This window comes from Pezoporus occidentalis, unplaced genomic scaffold (genome assembly GCF_034315485.1).
Source record: "Pezoporus occidentalis ecotype Australia unplaced genomic scaffold, CSIRO_AGI_Poc_V1 ctg81, whole genome shotgun sequence".
Lineage (NCBI taxonomy): Eukaryota > Metazoa > Chordata > Aves > Psittaciformes > Psittacidae > Pezoporus > Pezoporus occidentalis.
Window position 1 is genome coordinate 1964674 of NW_026916170.1, and position 10486 is coordinate 1975159.

The window sequence follows — 10486 nt, forward strand, 5'->3', positions numbered from 1 at the left end:
GCCTAGGCTGGCCACCTCCTGCTCCTGCTCCGGGGCCTCCCGAGGGAGGGAGGCCCGCCGGGTGCCTTTCTGCCTGACTCACGACACCACTCAGTGAGCTGCCGCTGACAGCCGGGAGACAGTGGCGCGTGTCAGCGCCGCTTTCCGGTCCGGCACTGCGAAGGCGCTTCCTGTGGCTGAAGGGGTGATCTGGAGACGGCATTGGACCTGGGTTTTAGTTTGGTTTGGGTGGTCTTGCCCTTTTGTGTGTGTGTGTGTATTAATAAGGTGAGTCTGCTCACCCTTCTGGCAGGCGAGTAGCAAAGCCAACTCAGCATGTAGATTCCAGGTGGAGAGGGATCCTATAGCCAACAGTGGATGAATAAAACCAGGGAGATAAAAGTGTATGTGTCAAGTCTCCCAGGGGCCTTACTGGAGTTAAATTAGCTGGGGAAAAAATATGTTAGACTTCACATACAAGCCTCCACTTCTGGAGTCCCTTATTACTTTTTGTTGGTATATGGGAAGGGCTGGTATGGGTTTGGGATAGAAGGAGCTGCATCTGTTTTGTGGGGGACCTTGGCAGCTTCTGTTGTCTAAAGTGGTTGTGCATAGTTCAGTCTTCTTTCCAACTTCTAAAAAGCAATAGTTGCAAAACAGAGCCCTGGAACTGTTTTGCAGCAACCAAATAATCTCATGGTGGAGTTACTGCCTTTTCATCATCCTGTGCTCTTTCCCCATATTTACAGGGTGTGCTTGTAGATGAGAGACGAGCCGTAGATGTCTGAGAAAAAAGCCTGCTTTAATTACAGGCAAGAATTCTAATTTGTCGTGGGCAGTAGCATCATGAGCACCACTCTTGCATCTAAATTAATACTTGTTTCACAGCTATGACAAGTGCAAAGGTTGCAAGCATAGCAGGAGGACCCTTTTTGTTCTCATCCTCCCAGATGTGGGTTCATGTACATTAGGTAATCTCTTCTTCCTTCTGTAATATGTCTGATCTATTAATGAACTGGAAAATTATTCCAATATTAATCTTATTCCAATCTTAATACAGATTAAGATTTATGAATTGGTGAGAATGAAAACTTTAATCAAGGATAGTTCCATGTATAGGCAAAGCCACGTCATTGCCAGGGATAGCAGAGACATTGTCTCTCAAATGTAGCTGCTGACACTAGTGTCTGTTTTACCCTTTTAGAAGAAAGTGTAAATAAGACTTCTCCCCCTGTCTCAACTCAGTCCTTTCTCTTGCCCTCTCCCATAGGTAGACTTGATCAGACTCTTATCCATCAAGTGTCAAAGCTAATTATATCTGCAGCATGTTCATGTTTAGATAAGTGTATCCATTTTCAACATTTTTATAGCATGACATGTCTTTCATTCTTTGCTCCCTTAGTAGTTGTTCTTTGTAATATTCTGCCATTTTCTTAAGAATAAAATGTACAAAAAGAAAAGAGCTTACGTGAGTTATATAAACATTCTGATGGTTTTATATGGTGTGTGCCAGAATAGGCATTTTGGAGCACTGATATAGTTACTTGGAAATGTATATAAAATCAGTTCCCTTAACAGGATAAGCTACAGCAGCAAAAGGAGGTTTTGGGATATGACTTTATCTGTGTTACTTTTTTGGTCAGCACAACTGAGTTGGTCAGTATTGTCACTGTAACTTGTCACTGCTAGTAAGACTGAATTCTTATTTCACAGTCCTACATAGAAAATGAGAAGACATACAAAGAAAATCATTGGGAGTGAAACTTAACTTGTCTTTTTTTATTACTGACAAAGATGTTATGTGTGTAATTTGGAAATATATTCATTTTAAAGTTATATCCCCTATTGAATGTCTCTTCTATGAGCTCTGCATAATAAATTTTCATGGGGACAATAGAGGATTCTTCTTGTAGATAGGTGTCATTAATGGATTAAATACCGTTTTTTGCAACATTAATTCAAATTATTGGCCTAGATCCAAATACTGATACACGGAGCGAAAAGTTTGAGAAACATAATGACTTAATGCAGTGTATTAAGATCTGAAGAAATGTCTGGTGGTGTATCACAAGGAAAAAGATAAGCTTTTCTTACGGAGTAAGCACGGGCATATAGGTTACTGTTGAGCAATGTATACTCAAACCTACAGGTCTGACTGGTAGCCACTTGGAACTAATTCATTTCCTCACCTCTGTGTCACAGTCATCTCAGTGCTAAAAAAGAGGAGTGTGACTCCCTCTGTCTTGAAGTCTGTCGGGGCATCTGTGCTCTGAAGGATACCAGGCCCATTGCTGATACTGCACAGCTACATAACCATGGCTCAGAAGACTGAGAAAATTGCAGAGTTGTGAGGAAAAAAAAAGAGGGGGGAGGGGGACAAAAAACCCCACAACCTGTCAGGAAATCTGAAGAGGAGATTCATGTGAGATGAGAAAGCTAAAACTGCAGACACGGTAAGACAAGGAAAAGCATCAACATGGGCAAGTATAAAATCACAAATTAAAACCAGGGTGTCAGAAATGGCACAGCTGCGGCTCTTCTCCTGACATTTGTCTACCTGGCTAGTAAAGACCCTGCATAGTCTTACAAAACATAGTGAGCATATCAATGCCTAATCTAGTAGTGATCATATGTGTATGATAATCAATTAATAATTTTTATACTTCTAAACTGGGTGTATACTGCTAGGAGAATCACTTTGTGCTTGACTAATGTGTCCAAACAGGGACCCAAAGAGTGATGATTACAGGAGATAGAAGTTCACAGATAAAGCAAATGTAGGAACCGTACCCCCAGAAAGAGCTCAAATGAACAGAGGTGCTTCTAGATAAAAAACAACTAGTTTTGCAAGGAGTCCAGTGACTTCATAGGGTAGAAGGGGGTGGGTAACTAGGATGGAAATGTCTAGCTTCAAGGGAACTGTGCGAGAAAGGAGGTATTAACAAAGCTGAAAATGTGTTGAGGCTCATAAGAGAGAAGAACAGTAGCGTAAGTCTTTCAGAAGGTAAAGTTCAACAGCTGGCTTGGAAAATAGCCGTGATACTAATGGCCAATTTTATAAAATCAGATTTAGCAAGCTCTAACAAAGATCTTCTCCAAATGATACAGACATATTACTGAAATTTGTAATAAAAAGGGAAAAATAAATAAAACCAAAATTAAGTTCACATTGTTGAAAGGCAGGGTGAATATAGATCTAGTGCATCAAGTCATGACTGGATCTTTCTAAGGTATACTTCCAAAGAGAATTCTCAGGGAAAAGTACTTCTTAAAGCTGTACATTTTGTGAATTATACCTACAGGAAAGAAAAAAAAAAAATAATTAGTTTGACTGCAAATAAATGTGAAGGTGAAATGCAGTTTGGGGCATTGTATGGGAAGATAATTTCTCAGAGCAGGAAGTGCAGGGTTTTTCTCATTAGTTGCTCTTTCCAGTTCTTGTCTTGCTTCTTTTCAAGTCTGTGGGAAACAAATAAAAAACACTGGGAGTACATCTTTGAACTTTGTTTGTAAACAGTAATATTACTGAAGCCAAGGCAACAGTCCACAGTGCAGAGTTGGGCTTCAATTTCATAGAAGAGGTACAGTTTGCATTAATAGTTTCATTTGTCATTGCAAATAAAAAAAGAGCTTCCAGAGAAGTTACAGAGAAAGTGAAAAAGAGAAAGATTTTTTATTATTGGGAAGAAGAGCTAGATAGATGCATACATTTGAAGTCAAAAGTTCCAGAAAACTTGAAGCGGAGGAAAGGAAAGTTGTTATTTATCAATTATCAGAAAAACACCAAAAAAAATGAAGAAGAAAGTGGATTTAACGTCTGCTCAAAAAGCAAGTAACTTTAGTTACAATAGTAATTCCCATGGCATTGTATCATTAATTACTAGTTACCAGTTTCTGATGGTTCTTTTGATTTATAAGCTGAATAATTGCAGTGTCTCGCAGGATTTGAAGACAAGTCTTTAAACAGTATGTAAGCAGAAGAAACCTATTGTTATCAGCAGGATAGACATTGAATCATTTGTTTGATAAATTTTAGAAAACTAAGATCTCTGATACCTGTCGAACCAAAAACATCAACTGGTGAATAAGCCATAGAATTCTGCCTAAAGAGGGGAAACCCCTGAGCTGCCTAATTTAAATTGTCCTTAGAAATGCTCAACGTGTCTTTTATTTGTCATATTAGATGAAATAAGCACCTGTCTTAAGCTGTAAATTAGAAAGCTGGAACATAGGGCACTGGAAGTCCATTGAACAATGGACTTTCCAGATGCAGCCCTGTAATATGGGCTCTCAGAAGGAATCACAACAACAGCAAAGTATGAGGAATTTCTCCTATTTAGTTGATTTGAACCAAGAAAATCATTCAAGGCAGAAGGCTAACAGACTTTCTGAGCGAAAAAGATAGTATACCATATAGTATATAAGAGTAGCTGATTAGATCTGCTGAACCTTACAAGAGGTTCAGTCCAAGCCTGAAGTGGTTTGTTTGAGTTTAGTCATATCAAACAGTACATACTAGGTTTGTATGATGTAATTTGCAGGGTGACAAGCCTGTAGTTGATTTGAGCAGCAAGTGAGGCTATGATTGACATAATTAACTAAACAAAGCATAATTATTGTGAAGACTTACTGACATTGTGTAATTTAAGGCTCCTTAAATAAAATGGTATAGTACTGTTTATGAGGAACACATAACACATTTTTCATAGTTGTTTTGATTAAAGTTTGTCTTTATCTTGATTTCTGTGTTTCTGTCCCTGTTTTATCACTTGGGGCCACTAAGTTTGCTTTGATCAAGCTGAGCAGGCAAGGTACTCTTCAATTTTATTCCCTTGCACCTGTCTGCGCTTTATCTGGAGCATTGCTTTAATGAAAACTGAGTAACAGCAGCTAACAAAAAGACTGAGGTGAGATTTCCCCTGGGCTGACTTGCAGCTACTATCTAGCCCAAAGATGACATGTTCAAGTTACTTCTAAATATCAAAGAGCAGATAGTTCTTCCCGAGTTTCCAAAGGCCTCATCTGTCTAGATTGAGCAGAGTAGCATTATTTAAATCATGCATTTGATCATATTGTGCCACGTAGATATGCTGCTTTCAGCACATCTCTCAGCAGCCTCTGAGAGTTTAGATTTTGCCTTTATGTATTACAGTTGCCGTGTTCTACCCAAAACCAAGAATTTCAGGTAAAGATATACTTTATTAAAAACAAATTAAATTTTTTAAAAAAGCATTGCTCTGAAATGGGAATTGAAATTCATTGAAATTCCTTGCTAGAAGATTTTCCTGCCCTATTAATTTTTGCCAAAATTTTTCATTTATTTATTTGTTTAGTGTAAAGTAAACATTGGCATTCTACAGTAAGCTAAATCAGCTCGTACCATATCTCAAAATGAAGTGTCTCACCCTCTGGATGTGTCCCTGCCCATAGCAGGGCGTTAGAACTAGATGATCCTTAAGGTCCCTTCCAGACCGAATCATTCTGTGATGCTGTTGAGTGGCTTCTCATCTTTCAGGTACCCAAGGTAGTTGGAATTAGAAGCCTCGCTGTCACATGGCTTCAACAATTGGCATGTATCATAGAGACTTAATATTACTAGAATATTGTAGTCATTGTACAAGAGGGATGAGTAATCTAAAACTCACAGCCTTTTAGACTGGTGTCTCCAGGAGCCTGCTAAGGCTTTTTGGTTAGTCATGATCTCAACAAAAAAATTTATTATAGGCCGTTGTGTATGTGTTGACCCATGTTTAATGCAACTTAAGGGAACAAACACATGCACCAAGAGCGCTGTAGATTATTCATTATCTGGGTAATAAAAGAGAAGGATTGTTAGTTGTTACAGGCTGGGAAAATGTCCCCACCCCCACAAATGGCCATTACTTCCCAAATGACCTAGTAACTTTTTCCTTCATGCTACTTTCCATGCTCAGCCCCATTTGGCCCATGCTTTTTTACAGGGGAAGGGGTTTCAGAGGATAGCAGGGAAATCCTCACTGGGGCTGATGCATGGGCTCAGAGGATGTCCTGGCATCTGTGGTGCTGGGCTCCATCCTGTTGTGTGCCATGCCTCAGCCTGATGCAGGAATGAAATCAGACTCAGAGATTTGCTGAGGGTTATTTAGTCTTCATGGCAATGGACCCCACTACACCTATGATAAGAGCTGCTCCTTGATACCTGATTAAACATTTCAGTACAAACATTTCCTAAAGATAAAATCTGCTAATATTTTATGTACCTTTTATAAATTAATCTGAAAATAACATTATTTTCTGTAAATCATCTGTATGAGAACAAATCATGTATTAACTAACTTGGTCTGCAAGTCCATTTCATGTATATGCATGTTGAGAGTCAGTGAGTGAGTAGGAAGCTCAAATGCAACTGAATCCTGTAAAAATGCAAAAAAAAAATCCTGTAAAAAATGCATAATCTTGTAAAAAACTGAAGATTAAATCAGTTCCCACTTTATCCCTTAATTAAAAAACATGTTTAAAATTCTTATTTCCCTGACTGGAATACTTTGCATGAAAATATAAGACAGAGTAGAAGACAGTGATCTCACTCATACACAGATGTTTGGTTTTAATTTTTCTTTTAAACTTATTTTTCAGCTACACCGTGTTTGTTACAGAAAGTAATTCCTTCTCAAAGTGAACCTTCTACTGTAAACCATACATAAGGTGCCTGGACCCAACTTTTAGGAGTTTCTGTAAAGTCTAAACAGTAGGTGGCACTGCTGTTTGTCTGGTCTTTACAGTTCAGTATTGCCAACAATATTGAGTGGCATTTGACTTTTCCAGTTCCCGTTTCTATAGTACTCTTGATCTGGGCAGGAGTCAAGCAGAAGTCTGACTCGCAAATCTTTTCTTAATAAAAATAACAAAAGGATAAGTTCAATGTTGCCAAGAGTTTAATTTGTTGAAAAAAAAAATAAAAAAATGAATTCCCCCCCCCAGGAAATTATTTAAGATCTGCAAATATAAAGCAGATCTTTGTTAATGTTGCCAATTGTCTCTAAGAATTTCTTCATAATCTTATGACCTGTTGAAAAAAACATAGGAGTGTTTAATAAAATTAGGAGCAGTCACAACAGGGGTGGTATTTTTGCTTTTTTGTTCTTTTTCTATTCTGTTTCTGCTTGATTTTATTATAGCCAAAAGCCTAAGTGACAATGAAGATTTTTGTCAGGTTCTTGGTACTTTAATCTCCCCCAAGTAAAGGGAGTGTGGGGGTGGTGTTTGCATCACAGATATATGCATGTTGTTTGATATTAAGAGTTATCTTTCATAAATGTCCATATAGTTCATAAATCGATTTTTTGTTTATAAGTTTTCATATAGCTGACAGTTTTATGTTTTCCTTCTCGGTTTTTGACATCTTGGGCAGGACTCATCAAAAGAATGCAAGCATGGGCTACAGTCTAGACATGGGTATTTGAGCTAGTCATTCTAAACTGCTTCACTGGTCAGTGAAGAGAAATAGACATTTTTAGAAAGGAACTCATTTCAACCCAGAGTAGACTTTTAAAATATATTAGATGAATCATTCTCTAAAACTGCTTATTTTTCTTTATGGACATTGAGGAAGGTCTAAGAAAACTTCCTCAGAGGGGTATGGTTGAAGTTTGGCAGAATGAACCTCTGTCCTGGCAGTGGTGTAGGCTCACTTGGCTGCCAAATGCTGACTCTGACATTGCTTGAAATTCTGAAGTGAGATCTATTAGTGTCTGGAAGCCAGAAAGCAAAACCTGAAGTCATCCATTAAATAGGAAATTCAGTCAGAAAAAAAGGGCACTATAAAAGCAGAATGGCACATTGCTCTTAAATCATTCCATCTGCCCACAACTTGTCTCATTTCATTTCCTAACATATCATTTAAAGTGTCTACTTTTGCACTCCATCTTTCCCTTTTGTCACAGCCTGTGTGAATGACTCTCTTCATGTTTACAGCTGCCATGTCCATGAACAGGCTGCCCAGAGAAGTTGTGGATGTCCCATCCCTGACACTGTTCAAGGCAAGGGTGGACAGGGCTTTAAGCAACCCGGTCTACTGGGAGGTGTCCGTGTGCATGGCAGGGTGTGGCAGTGTGATTCCCTCCCTGACTCAACCTAACTTTTATCTCTTGTAACTGTCCAAGTGATAACCACCAGTGGCGGTAATGGATGTGTCTGGTCATGATGGTTGCATACTCAAAGTGGATTCAGCGACAGATAACAGTGCAATAGCCAAGGGCTAATATGAGCAATTTGCAACCCCTAATCATAATGCCAGTCAGGGTTCAACTCAAGCCAAGTTTAAAAAAACCCTAACTTCTTTAGCTGATATGCAAACATGACCATGAGTCCATTATCTCACTCCTGCATGGAAGTGGGCTGTGCACCAGGATCTCCCCTTGAGCAGGAACACCTCTCAATGTTACTCCTCAAGGTCAAGAGATTCCTTTCCACAACCGATTCATAATAAGTGATAAATAGTATGCTAGACTTGGAAATATTAGGTAAGTAATGTAAAGGATTGATTGTGCACATGACCCTTTAGACAGAAACTGTTAGCCAAGTCTGGATCCACCTGTACCTAGACTCCTGTCTGAGAAGGAGTTTAGAAATCAGTGGGGTCCTTTATGAACCTCATGACTCAATGGGAAGGTCTCCTTCACAGTTTTGTGTGACCCTGACTTATATGCAGGAAATACCTTGCCACTGAATCTTGGTAAATCACTGGTTTCTATCAATAAATATATTGCTAATTCTCTCTTACCAGTGAAGTGTGTCATTTTATCTATGACACAGAGGGCTGGACTGGATGATATTTAAAGGTCCTTTTCAACCCTAACCATTCTATGATTCTATGATTCTATGATTTTGAAAATACTGTAACTTGTAACAATATTTGTCCCCTGGTAATTAAGCAAATTAGAACTTAGTTTATTTTTTGTAATATACTTTCTATCATTTTATTAGTCTTTGTTAAGCTTTTACACTTAGGAACAGTATAGAAAATTTATCTAAGTAAACTGGTGGTGTGAATATGAAGTAGATTAGTTAGGCCCCATTAATTCTTTGTAGGTACTGATTCAGAATTAAAAATGTCATAACTGAGCTTCCAGACATAAAAAATGTTTGGATGTTAAAACAGAAAAGCATTCTAAAGCATTTCCATCTTTGTTTTCTCTTTCTGTACATAGGTAAAAAGAATAGATAAAACTTTGATTCCTGTTCTTAGATGTGAATTTGATCTTCATAAAAATACCAAAGAGTAATTGAGATAAAAGCCAGACTCCTTGAGTAAGGACATAAACGATCACTTCAGCTTTTTTGGGCCACTTTTGATCTCTGTGTGGCCTATTGTCCCCCCTCCTTATGACAACACAGCTTTCTCCTTCCATACAGGCAGTATGTAATGATTCAACACAGCCTCAGTGCTCAAAATGGTATTTATGAGCAAAATGACTTGTCCTCCCTTTCACCAGGTAACACACCTCAAGAGCACATGATCTCATGTACTATCTACAGATACTGTTAACTGTGTCATCACTAACATTTAACTTAAACGTCTCCTTTTCTGACTGAGACAGTATTAGACTGTGAGAAGAAAGTTATTTGTTGATTTGCTATGACAAGGCATTCTTTTTCTAAAAATAGCTAGTTCACAAGGAATTATGGAAAGTTCAGGCAAAGCAATAGAAAATTTGCTGAGCATGGCAATAGAAAAGACAAAATTACCTGAGTTCTAATTTGTATTTTGATCTGTTATGGCACGTATGATATTAAGTAACTTCAAAAAATATCAGATCTGTCTGTTTTGAGTACTGCTTTAGCTCCACAGCTCCTTCAGATCTACAGTTTCACTTTATATTTTATTCCAGTTAACTTTACTAGCTACAATCATCTCCATCACTGTAAAATGAGCAAAATGCATTATTGTATTGATATTTGCAGGATCATTAAGAGATAACATTAAACAGCATTCGTATTAGACAAACACTTGCTAATTGAAGCTTTTTCCACATTGATGTCATACATAAAGTTCAGATTTAACTTGTACTCGATAGACAGTGAATGAAGCGATGCACGTGATGCATTTGCAGGATCTTTTTTAATTTTTTTAATTTTACCAGTGATGATATAAATTTATAGTAAGTATCTCCTTAAATGACTCGGAGATCTTGCAATAGACACATGTACATAAGTAAAATATATTAATGCACCAAACAGTTTGAAAAGGAGGCAAAAGTATATGTAACATTTTAGTCCTTCAAAGGAACCTGCCTGAAGTTCATGTGCTGAGTGTTTTGTGCATGTCCTCCGCTTTTCCAACTGTGACTACAAAATAAAAGCCATTGCCAGACTCAAAGGAATTTAGCAAAGAACTGAAGCCAGAAAGAAAAAAAAAATCTGCAGTTTAGTAATGCTTACTTTAAAACTACCTGATGTCTCAAAAAATGGAAAATTGAATCTGCCACTTTCTGGAATATCTTTACTAACCATGACTGCTGTAGTAACA

The 10486-nt window shown here is 37.9% G+C and overlaps 1 long non-coding RNA gene across 2 annotated transcripts; it reads left to right on the forward strand.

Moving 5' to 3' along the window:
* Positions 1-266: 266 nt before the first annotated feature.
* Positions 267-9648, forward strand: LOC134156069 (uncharacterized). Of its 2 annotated transcripts, none has more exons than XR_009961818.1 (3): positions 267-950; positions 6595-7692; positions 9453-9648. It is a non-coding gene; the product is annotated as an uncharacterized LOC134156069 (long non-coding RNA). The 2 variants fall into 2 exon arrangements; XR_009961817.1 differs by lacking the exon at positions 9453-9648 and having other exon boundaries at positions 6595-6706; positions 7567-7910.
* Positions 9649-10486: the final 838 nt, after the last annotated feature.